We start from the raw sequence: 13,238 nt of genomic DNA on the forward strand, positions 1-13,238 counted from the left end.
TCATGAATTCCATTATCTAAGAAAGCATCCCATATATCACTGCTTAAGGTAAAAAGACATTCCATGTTGCAAACCATGGAGAGTATTTTCAGTTTGGAATGCGAGAAATCCTTAAAACTGTCATTAATGAAGTAATAAAGTGATAAAATCACAATCCTAACCTTTGCCCAAATATTCAAATATAATTTAAGAGGGATTTCAGGCACTCTTCAATGTATCACAGCTGAAATAGAACTCATTTCATCATTTCATCATTACACCACAGTACAATTGGAGAACATATTTTTTCCAAAGAGCTATATATTTATCATCTCATTATCAACTCCCAATCTATACCCCAATATAACTCCTGAAAAGCCTTTTCTACTATAGGTTCTTCCAACAACTTGGTATAATTGCAATTACAGAATAATTTTCCAACAGGGTCCAGTAAGAGTACTCCTCCATTATATGCACATTTCAGATGTTGGTGGCTGATTAAATATTAGTCTGATGTTTTTTGCACATCATAGGAGTAATTTATCTGAGCAGAGGATTTTTGACAGCGGGTGACACAGTTTTAGAATGTCTTTGAAGTTTTTCTCTCCTTGTACGGAGACTCGTATGGAAAACCTATGGCCACTTGCAGATTCCAAGGTCCTCTTTGGTGGCTCCTGAAGAGTTCAATGCACAGATAGTCCTCAACTTATAATAGTTCATTTAGTGACCATTGGAAGTTACAACAGTACTGAAAAAAGCCATTTTAACTCTTTTTCATGCTTGTGACAGTTGCAGCATGGTCAAGTGATCAAAATTGAGATGGGTGGCAACTGATTCATATGTATGAGGGTTGTAGTGTCCTGGGGTCATGTGATCACCTTCTGTGACTTTCTGACAAGTCAAAGGGGAAGCCAGATTCACTTAAGAACCGTGTTACTGACTTAATAACTGCGGTGATTCACTTAACAACTATGGCAAGAAAGGTCATAAAAATTTTAACCCTATATTTATATTGGGGCAAATGGGGCAAAACTCACTTAACAACTGTCTCATTTAGCAACAGAAATTTTGGACCCAGTTGTGGTCATAAATCAAGGACTACCTGTATTATTCAATCTGGGATCCTAATTATGAAAGACAATCTATTCACATTCATTGGGACATGAAACAAGTCTTTTATACTTGCAATATTATGCACGTATTTAGAAATCTTAAAAGTTGTTACCCTCCAAAGGTCCTCAAAAAGGAAACTAACCTTTTCTAGTGATACCACCATTTCACCACCATCTAAACTTCCTTCTGCTTTATTGCAAAGAATACAAATATATGGTTGAAAATAATGCAGGGTCTCATCAGGTTCATCAAGAAGGAATTGGGACCGTTTGGGCATCACCCCATAAGCATTATATACATTCACTACTCCCATGTTCTCTGGCTGGATGAAGAGTTTAAATGTTGAATAGTTGTATTTCAGCTGTGATTCCCTGAAGGTTATCTGACATCGCTCTTAACTCCAAAGTAATGGTACTGATTCACTGAATTTAGAAAAATAATTTAAAATAGTTTTGGGTTAAGTGACAAACATCAACCTATTTTTTTCCCCATTGAAACAGATATATTACGAACCACCACCACCACCCCTTGGAGATAAGTAAGTATGTCAAAGTACTGTGTAAGATTTGCCGGCATGATATTCTGGAAAGTGAGAGGCAGAGAGTGTGTTTTCCTTTCTGTGTTTCTCTTTTCTTGCCTTAATTCAGCAAAGTAGATCCTCTACAGCAGAAAGCAAATCTGGAATATTGTCATTTAACAAGATGTTGTTCCTTCCTTCCAGAACCTGGTGCAGACACCGGAAGATTCCATGACCCCAGATAAGTACCTGCAAGGATACTTGGAGAAGAGTTCATCCAACTCCATGGTGGAATATGATATGAAAACAGTTCAACAATAATTCTCAGTTCCAATGTCAATAAATAAAGATTAGCTGCAAAAATTATGTTGTGCTATTTTTCATCTTCCTCATATGAAAGTGGGAATTCACCTGGAATCATGAGCTCTCTTTGGATGAGTGATGCTCTTAGCACTTTTGCTCCAGAATATGTTGCTCTGCTATCTTCAGAAATGTTATACTCTTTGATAAGGATGGAAAAGAATTATTGGTTCACTTGTCTGAAATGGAATAGGGCAGTGATGGCTAAACTTTTTGCCATTGCCTGCCAGGACGGGTGGCGGGGGGGGAGGGGGGTTTGCCCACGTGTGTGCCCACATCCATAATTTTACGCATCCCGCCCCTGCACATGCATGCACCACCATCCCCACTCCCGGCACACGATGACCAGGTAGGCCCGTTTTTCTTTCTCACCTGGCTCCAGGGCCTCTCTCTCTCTGTGCGCTGCATAGGGGCTTAGACTAAATGACCTCTAAGCATGAGAAAAGTGCAATAATTCTCTTATTCTCTTCTAGAAGTCGGAAAATGGGCTGTTTCCAGCCTCCGGAGTGCCTCGGGGGGGGGGTGTTTTCACCCTCCCCAGGCTCCTAGAAAGGCTCTGGAGCCTGGGAAGAGTGAAAAATGGGCCTTCTCCACCCCCAGAGGCCAGAAACAGTCTGTTTCTCAACATCCGGTGAGCCCAGAAGGCCCGAAAATCAGCTGGCCAGTGCCCACATGCGCGCCAGAGATGAGCTCACATGCCAACCGATATGGCTCCGCATGCCACCTGTGGCACATATGCCATAGGTTCTCCATCACGGGTCTAGGCAGTTGTTAACACTTCCTTGAAAGAGAGAATGGTCCTACCAACTCTTAGAAAGGTGGTGGTGTCCCCTCCTCTGACTTTCTATCAGCTTGCTCTAAATCCCATGGCCAAAAGGTAGGGGCTGGTCCTATGAACTTTCACAGAATATTCTATTTGGGTCTATTATTTTTTGGATTGAACCCTTCACCTTGCCTGTTTCGCCTCAAGGTTTTCGCCTCTGGGTTATTAGCCACAAACCTTTCTCCTTGGCTGGCCCTCCCCTAGTCTTTCACCCCAGCACAATGGCCACGGCCACTCCCTCCCAGGCGCTTTGCCGCAGCCCATACACAGAATGAGGTTTTGTCCTAGGTTTTTCGACACCTGGGACAGTTAGGGCCCAACAAATCAGCTAGAGGGGGAAGGAAGGAAGGAACAGCCTTGGTGAAATGGGAGAGAGAAGGAGGGAGAAGGAGGGGGGGGACTTCCACCTCTGCCTTTTTTTTTTTCGAGAGAAGGAAGAACCCTTTTCAGGCCAGGTATCCAAATCGATTACTAATGACAATGAACATTTTACGGCATTGATTCCCACACCCCAAAAAGAGAGGAGATGTTGGCAAACATCCCATTCAAGATTTAGAAAGGAAGAAAAGGAAATTGAAAAAACACCCCGTTCCCACCCCTGTCCATTCCCCCAGTTCTAAGGGAAGCACTCCTGGGTTTTTTTATTTTTTGCAAGGGGAAGAGTTGCAAAAAATAACAAAATGACAAAAGAGTTGGCCGTTGTGCCGGGGCAAGAGACTAGGGGAGGGTCAGCCAAGGAGAAAAGTTTGTGGCTAATAACCCAGAGGCGAAAACCTTGAGACAAAACAGGCAAGGAGAAGGATTCGAGCTGAAAAGTCCCATTCCGGTTCTGTTCTCAGCAAGATGAAGAGAGCTCAGAGCCCAACCTGAAGTGGCCTTTGAAGAACAGGGAAGAAACTGGAAGCAAAGATTAATCCAAATTGGCCTCAAGCACAAGCAGTCTAAGTTCAAGATCTGAGCTTCCAGGATAAAGTAGGACTCCTTGTTCTGTATCGCATCATGCAGGCTGCCAACCGCAAGGGCTAAAACCAAAAAAACTTTAGCAAAATCAATCCCTTCAAATCAAACTATCTCAAAGAATCTTAGAAAATGAACTTAAGCTAAATCAAATATTTTATTAAAAAAATCTAACCTCCTATAGGTTAAATGTATCAGTTTCCACTGAATGAAACAGGAAGCAAGGTACTTAGCAAAGGTGGGAGTGTTCAGTCCCTGAAAAGACCATAATCGTAAGTTCGTATGTTAAGACAAGGGCTCTGGATTCACTGTTGGGAACAAATAAAAATTGCAGGATTCAAAAGAATGCTAATTTCATCCATCTTCTCTCCTCAGATAACAATGGGAGCCTATGTATCAACTAGCTGTTTTTTTATTATTTTGCAGAGAATGGGAGAAAGTTTGAGAATTCAAAATCTGTTTGTCTTTTTTCCAGTAGGGAGAGATATAAAATATGCATGCATCTATGTAATATAAGAATCACATGACTACATTAAGTCTAATGTTGTTAGAATACAGAATTACCAGTAGAAACCCTGGTATCAGCTAAACTCTGAATTCTGCTACATCTTCCTATTTCACCATGTTGGTAAGTGTAGGGGTAAGGGATCATTTCACCGTTCTTGAGGATTACAGAAGGAACAAAGCCCCTTTCAGTGGTGGGATTCAAATAATTTAACAACCAGTTCTATGCCCTAATGACAGGATGGGTGGGTGTGGCCATGGTGGGCATGGCCAGATGGTGTGAAAGGTCTCCTGCACACTCCTGCGAGCAAAAAATGGCTGTGGGAGGGTGCGCCGCACACCCTACACCCCTTTTTGGGCCTAGGAGGCCTCCCTGAAGCCTCCGGTGAGTGAAAACAGGCCGTGGGGGGTGCTCTTCCCCCTGTGCCCAATTTGTGGCTTAGGAGGCCTCCCTGCACTTACCTGGGAGCCAAAATGGGGCACGTGGTGACTCCTGGAAGGGGCGGGGCCAGCCACCAATTTAACTACTGCTTCGCCCAAACCAGCCTGAACCGGCTGAATCCCACCACTGGCCCCTTTGCTAGATGCATGTCTCCTGGCGCTCTAAAACCTCTGGCCGTCCACCCACCATGAATGACCTCATTGCAAAGTGGTCATTTGATACTAGTCATAAGAACCTGAGAATGAGGTGAAACTTGGTGGGGCAATGATTGGGGGACTTCCAGTGATTTAAGAATCATAAATTATCTCTTATTTTAATGAATACACATGTTCATAATTCAAGGTTTAAATACCTATGTTGTGATCTCCCCCTACATCAGAATACAATGATTGGATATATATATACATTCAAGTATAATCAACTCTGCAAATTTTTTTGGTACTTAAAAAGGTCCTTAAAAGGACCATGGGGTTGTGTGTGAAGCCAAGAGATCCTCGCGGATGTCTGGCTACCAGTCCGTCTGTTACTCATTTAGCACCACCCAGGAGGCACGTGTGGCTTAAGGATTGTCACGGACGCGAGTAATTTTGCCTCCCAGTAATTTTGCCTCCCAAGTTGTAAGTAAAACAGTTACATCATGTTTTCACCTTAACAACAAATTGGCAAAAAGAGAACTCAATGTATATCTAAACAACAAACTGCTCCCATACGAGGCAACACCAAAATACTTGGAGGTTACCTTAGACAGGAACCTGTCTTTTAAAAAACATATTCAGAATATGCCTGCCAAGGTCAACAGCAGAAATAACATCCTACAGAAACTATTTATTTATTTATTTATTTTATTTCTATACCGCCCTTCTCCCGAAGGACTCAGGGCGGTGTACAGCCTAATTAAAAACACAAAGACAGACAAAATTTAAAAAAATTAAAATTATTAAATAATAGGCCCAATTTGTAAAACCCCAAATTTAAAATCCCATTTAAAACCAATTAAAATCTTTACATTGATAGCCCAGCCTGGTGGAACAACATGGTTTTGAGGGCACAGCAAAAACACGGAGATCAGAGATTTTACGAATTTCTGGGGGCAGATCATTCCAAAGGGCAGGGGCTCCCACAGAGGAGGCCCTCCCCCTGGGCATTGCCAGCCGACATAATTTGGCCGATGGCACCCTGAGGAGGCCCTCTCTGTGGAAGCGAACTGGCCGGTGGGAGGCTACTGGTGGCAGAAGACGGTCTCGAAGGTATCCAGGTCCAATGCCATGGAGCACTTTAAAGGTGGTAACCAACACCTTGAATCGCACCCGGAAGATCACTATGAGGAACACCCGGAAGACAACTATGAGGAATAGCTTGGGGAGCTTCAGGCCCAACTCTTTGAAGTGCAGCCCTCGGGCTTTGCTACTCTGCAGCGGAATACTGTACACCTGTATGGATAAACAGCTCACATACAGGACTTATTGATATTCAACTTAACTATACGATAAGGCTAATCACTGGGTGTATAAAATCTACACCTAGTTACCGGTTACCAGTTCTTAGTACATACTTCCTCCGCACTTACAACGACAAGAAGCTCTCATTCAGGAGTATAGTAAGATCCTGTTAAATTCCTCTCTACCCATTCATGGATACATTCCTGATCTCTTAAGATGCCAATTAAAGTCAAAAACCCCACCACTCTTGACAACGCTTAAGTTGATGGCTGATCATCAGAACACCACACAAAAATGGATGGAAGCATGGAGTAGCTATTCTCCCCAAGATATATCTGAGCATATTAATCCTAATAGTATGTCTCCAGGATTTAACCTATCCCAACACATATGGGTGACATATAACAGAATTAAAACGACTCATGGGGTGTGTGCTGACTCCTTGTATAAATGGGGAAAGACACCTTCAGCACAATGTGATTGCGGGGTCCCCCACAGACTATCCCACATATAGTGAGGGAATGCTTGAATAGAAGGTATCCAGGAGATTCTAGGGACTTCCTCTGCATAACAACAGCAGCTACTGACTGGATCTCCAAACTCGACATTAAATTCTGAAATGTTATTTCTGTTTTCCTCTTAGATTTTCTTACTGCTTTTTCTTTGATTGTTTTAAATGTTTTAACCTGTAAAAATGAAGTGTTTTAATACTGTGTGTGACCAGCCATACGCTAAATAAATAAATAAATAAATAAATAAATAAATAAATAAATAAATAAATAAATAAATAAATAAATAACTCTGCAATGCAATAAGTAGTTGGGAAGCAGTACTTAGTCTTATTTCATCCAAAACTTACTTAGGGAAAGTGGTATGTGTGAGGGTCAGGAGATGCTTAAGAAACGACTTTTAACCTTTACAGGAGCTATAAACATCCCTGACAATCAATTCATATATAGAAAGATAAAGAAAAAGTGTTGAAAACAAGAGAAAGAAAAAAAAAGAAACTTCAATTAGTGACTTCTGTTCTCTAGAAGAGTTAATGACATACTTCATCCCATTTCCTCTTCAAAGTTACATTATATGGTTCCCTTCTCCCCATATACAAACCTTTTTATCAGTAATTCCAAAAATCACCAGTTCATTTTAACCATTTTCAGAAAAATGCCCTTAAAGGGTTGGTTTTCAAGCTTTTGTAAAGGGAATTTTTGTTTGCTCCTTAATCAAAGAAGCCAACCTGCATTGTTCATTCTTTGGATTGCTGTTTCATCCATTATATTTAAAAAAAGGGTCACTGGACAAATTCTTTGTGACATTTTCCCTCATTGTGTTCTGAGGAGTTAATGGCATGTAGATTTGCCACAATTTCATAAACCATGAAGAACTGTTTCCTCTTTGTCATGCAAGTGATTCCCTTTGCCTAGCCAATTTTTGCCAATTTTATAGATATAATCTGTGTTGTTTTAATGTTTTAATTACTTTTTACTTATTTTATAACTTGCAAGTTGCCCAGAATCATTTTAACAGGCGAGATGATCAGCATAAAATAAATTAATAAATAATAAATAAACAAACAAGATGTTTTTTTCTGTTGACCTGACGTAATCTCAGAAAGGTTGGTATGTGCTTGCTAATCCTTTTTGGTTCATTCATCACATTCATTCTGCTCCTTCTTTTCATTTGTGCTTCATCCTTTAAAAAGACAGCTCTCTGTACAGCTACTCCATGGCACTTTGTGATTTCCTTCAGCTGACAATCTAAAGGTGTGTAGATCTGAATTCCACGGATCATGAAGGTCTGGGTCCTCCTTGTGCTGGCAGCAATTGCCTTTCCCTTGCCATCCACAGGTAAGAGAGTCCCATTGCTATTCCCTCTGCTTCTGACGAGAGGACGAAGAAGGTCCTGGGAGTGAGTGGGCAGCCGGTCATAACCAAATCATAAATGTATGACAATTCTCTTTTAAGTCTTCCTGGGGTGGACTAACTTCTCTGAATGCTTCCAGTGTGGAATGGGTGGCACAGGCACAGGAGAATTCTTACAGAAAACAATGAAATATTATTCGATTCTCTAATAAAAGTTTTTGAGCCATTTACTATTGTAATAAACACTGTTTCTTGCTTTATTTTCCTGTCTAGCACAAGAAGGTGTTGAAGAACCTGGTGAGTATTTTATCCCATACATTATTATGGATTCTCTTCATGAAAGACCAACCAGGCGTGTAGGAAGAGAGATTTCAAAGGAACTGCAATCTATCACCCATTCCCTTCATCCATTCCCTTCATGCACTCATTGCTATATTTCAGTTCCTCAATGGGTCCTTGATTCCCCAGAGCCCTAGCACAGGATCTGTAGCAGAGATAGGCAGTGTAGAAGCTACAACAGTCTCTGCCAATATGGTCAGTGGTGACCTCTAGATGATGGGACCTGGAATTCAATAGCATATCCGTTCCTGACTATCATTACACACACAGAGAGACACACACAGGCACCCAAGTAAAAAGAAAGGACAAATACAAATATACCAAGAAAGGACAAAAAAGATAAAGATGAACAGACTCAATTAAACAAATTGAAACAAACACCACTACTATATTAAAATTATTAACAGTTACTGTGTTGCTAATGAGTTCCATATACTACTTGATATGAACCTCTCTTGATTCCATAATTTTACCTCCATCTAAACTACCTTCTGTATTATTGAAAGCATATTAATATCTTGTTCAAAATACTCTAGTTTCGCTTTTTAGCCCCTCAGATTCATCAAGAAAAAACAGGCTCAGTTTGGGCATCACTTCATCCATCAACGTTAGACACTTTTCTGTTCGTTAATTAATCCTATTTCCTTGCGTTGTAAGAAGGGTGGACAGATGAAACAGTTGAACAGTTGCATTTCAGCTGTGATACACTGAAGAATGACATCACTTTTTCAAAAAAAATAATAATGTTATTGATTCCTTGAATTTGGTATTATGGTCTGAAAAAGTCCTGGGTAAGGGTGACAAGCATCATCTCTATAATTATCTGGCAGGGTCAGTACACCTTGATCACTTGAAGCAACCTCTCTATTTTTTCCCCCTTGAACAGGTCTGCTTCAACTATTATTAGTTAAAAGTAAGTATGTCAGAGTACAATGTCTTATCTACCTGCACAATCTTCTGGGAGGTGAGATGCAGAGGGTGTATTTCTGATACTGTTTTAGAGCTTTATCCCTTTGTGTTTCTCTTTTCTTGCCTCAGTTAATCAAAGATATCCTCTAGCGCAGTGGTTCTCAATGTTATCCTCACCACAGAACCCCTTTAAATACCTTTTGTGGCCACCGACTATGGACACAGTCCGCAAAGTCTTATCTCAAGATTTAAATCATAAAATTTCTTCAAGTCCTGGAGAACCACTGCTCTAGAGCATTTTCTGTCCCATAGTCACTTTCTCCACAATCAGTTCATATCTTCCTCTCTTTCCTTACATGTTTCATGACTGTAGGAGGGGCCTTTTAAATGCATATAATCCACAGAGGGGGGCTCTAAACTGAACTGTTAGATTTGGGGTGAATTGTGATATTTTAAAGCAGGGGTGACAAACACAAGGCCCAGGGGCTGCATCCGGCACACAAGTGTAAGGGACCAGCCCACATCGCTTTGGCCCGGTCTACCCAATGTGAAGAGGAAACATGCCAGCAGTTTGGGAAGTGGTGTCAAACTATCCACACCCACCTAGTTGGCCATGCCTACCCAGTCAGCCATGCCCACCCAGCCCCCCAAGGTCAACCACAGCCCTGATGCGGCTCTCAATGAAATTGAGTTTCACCCATGTTTTAAAGGGTAAAGTATAATGGAAACATAATACAACTTTATGTAGAAATAATTCTATTGATTTGCCATGATTAGAAAAATAGGTCAAAGTGCTCTTTGATGAAAATGGTAGTTATGCTCTTTGACTTTTTCCTTTTTCTTCTCTAACCAGTACAGCCTTTACCAGTCATTGTTATATGTAAGTACTTTAATATACCAGGTATTATAACCAACACAATTTCTGTTTTCCAGAAATCACTGGAACTATTTGTTTAAGTTCACAAAAACCCAAATACTCTGATCAGTTCTTTTTGTTTTTGGCAGAAGGTTACAAAATAATTTCTGTAACTTCATGGATTTGGAAAAAAATCAATATGTTGAAATAATATGGAAATCCTATTTATTTCTTCTTTCCTCCTTGGCAGACAATTTGGACCTCCTATTTGAAAGGCCCCATTTCCTTCTGTTCTCTGGTTTCTTCTTACACTTTAGTTTACTGACTTTGTGAGAATTACCCTTCATTCTGAGCCCCCAAAAGTCTGTTACCACTCCATGGGGAAACTTCCCTTCCCATACGCTTTAGTTTCAGTGGTGGGTTTCAAATTTTTTTACTACCTATTCTGGGTCCGTGGCTTGGTGGGCATGGTATGGTTTGGTGGGCGTGCCATGGTTTGCTGGGTGAGACAGGGGAAGGCAAAATCCCCATTCCCACCCCACTCTAGGGTAAGGTTACTGCAAAATCCCCATTCCCTCCCCACTCCAGGGGAAGGTTACTGCAAAATCCCCATTTCCTCCCAATCAGCTGAAACTTGGGAGGCAGAGAATAGATGGGGGCAGGGCCAGTCAGAATTTTTACTACCAGTTCTCCGAACTACCCAAAATTTCCGCTACCGGTTCTCCAAAACTGGTCAAAACCTGCTGAAACCTACCTCTGTTTAGTTTACTGACTGTGAGAATTACCCTTCATTCTGACCCCCCAAAACTATGTTACCACTCCATGGGGAAACTTCCCTTCCCATAATAATAAAATGCTACTCGTTCACCAGCTATGGTGGCTGGGCCTGCTCCAGTTCTGGAATGCAATCTGGAATAGTGTCATTTAGTCTAATGATCTTCCTTCCTCTCTTCCTACAGTACCTGGACCTATACCTAGAAAAACAGAAAAGATAGGACTGACTAGAAATCCCAAAATGGCAAAGATAACTTGGAACAGTTACTCAATCGGACATAACTCTAACCTGCTAGGATATTGAAGATGAACTGATCAAACTTCATGGTGCAATAAGACATGAAAGAATTCAGCAATAAATCTTAACACCAATACCAATAAAGTGAATATTAGCTGCAGTAACAATGTTGTTGTAAGAGGTGCTATTTTTCATCTTCCTTGTATGGTGGGAACTTGTGGAAATTGGGATCGTAGAAGCACCCAGGAGCATAGAAGGGTCCAAAGGCAGATGCATGAATAAATGTGATAAATGTATTTATTCATATAACAAAACATATTAACTATATACAAAGGCTGTCTTGATATCCATTAGGATAGGGGGCACACAGCGTGTGACTACCCCTATCAAAGATCATGTCTCATGGAGAACAAACGTAAAAGAGAGCAAGGTGGAAAGGTTAGAGGGGGTTTTATACTCAGTGTAAGCCCCTCCTCTCCACATAGGGGTGGGGGCACTTTCTGCCTCCACTTGTGTCTGTATGATATATGTGCCAATGGCTTGCAAATACTTGACAGAACTCATCCAAATTGTGAGCTTTCTTTGGAAGAGTGATGCTCATAGCATATGCTCCAAGACGTCTTGCTTTGCTTTCTTCAACAATCTGATAATGATGAAAAAGAATGATCAAAGGGGATCATTTCAGAAGTAACCACAAGTAAGAGACAGTTGGCATGGGGATGAGGTCTTCTTAACCCATCAAAAACATCCAGAGGTGCATGCCCCCCTCAGAACTCCAAGTCAACTGGTGAAGAAAAGTTTTAGTAGCCTTCTGGAAGGCCAGAAGGATGGAAGCAGTTCTCATCTCTTGTGGTAGTTTATTCCACAGGGATGGGGCCACAGTGGAAAATGTTCTTCTTCTTCATCCCACCAGCCAGAATTCCTTAGGAAATATACTAGGCCTCCTCCACTTGTGCAACTGGGATGAGGTAGACCCATTGGGGAGAGATGGCTCCTCAGATTCCCTGGACCAAAGCCATATAGGGCTTTATATGTAAAAACTGACACCTTGAATTGGAAGCAAACTGTAACCAATGCATCTTGATATTACTAGGGACAGATGAAAAATTAATTAATAAAATTAATTTAAAAAATGTATAACTATTGAGTATTAAAATGGAAGGAGAACAAGTGAAAGAAATAATGATAACATGGGCTAAAATTTTTGGTTATTCAATAGAACTAGATAAATGGCAGAAACTGTGGGATACAGATTGTAAACTAACAATGTCAATGGCGTGTAAGAAAAATCTAATACAAACTGTTTTATAGATAGCATTTACCACCAGCGAGGCTAGCAAAAATGTTTGAAAATCCATCAGCTAAATTTTGGAAGTGTAATCAGATACCAGGTTCATATTATCATATGTGGTGGACATGCCCAAAGGCAAAAAAATACTGGACTAAAATACATACAGTATTTTTTGGATTATAAATTGCACCAGTGTATAAGACGCATCAAGATTTCAAAGAGGTAAATAAGAAAAAAAAGGGTTTTGCCCTCCCTGGCCCCCAGAAGCCCTCTGCAGGCCTCCCAAACATCCTGTTTTTGTGAAAAATGCTATTTGGGAGTCTTCCTGGACTTGCAATTTTTGTTCAAAGAGTAGGTAGCAGTTGTGGCTAGGACAGCCTTTGCACAACCTTGTGTCATGCACCAGCTGCGCCCGTAGCTAGATCATGAGGCCTTGGGCATCGGGCAGGCCATGTGTGGCAAACATTTTCCCTAGTACCCTGATCATGGCCTCCACTGTTGTTGTATTCATGAGGACTACCGCTAACCATTTTGAATAGGTGTCCACAACAATCAGGAAGGTTTGCCATGTACTGGTCCAGCAAAGTCAATGTGAATTCTGGATCAGGGAGCTTGGGACTTTTCCCATTCGTGCACTGGGGCTACCAGGGGAGCTGGACGGGATTCTTGGCGTGGGGATCAAGTGGTGATGTCAGCGTTCCAAATTAGGCTCTCTTCCAGCGCTGACATAACAAGATGAAGCAGAGAGAGCAGAAGCTTGATTTATTGCTGAGATGAACTTTTACCTAGTTTTGTATGTTACAGATAGTGTTTCCTGGGAGACGAGGATGGGGGC

At 41.2% G+C, this 13,238-nt stretch overlaps 1 long non-coding RNA gene across 1 annotated transcript in view; it reads left to right on the forward strand.

The window, feature by feature from the left end:
* LOC148115312 (uncharacterized) overlaps positions 1–13,238 on the forward strand; it is a 220,588-nt gene that overhangs the window by 9,372 nt on the left and 197,978 nt on the right. The gene's annotated exons all lie outside the window — the stretch shown is intronic.

The sequence above is a fragment of the Pantherophis guttatus genome, chromosome 2 (genome assembly GCF_059756535.1).
Source record: "Pantherophis guttatus breed Tessera chromosome 2, ASM5975653v1, whole genome shotgun sequence".
NCBI classification, from domain to species: Eukaryota; Metazoa; Chordata; class Lepidosauria; order Squamata; family Colubridae; genus Pantherophis; species Pantherophis guttatus.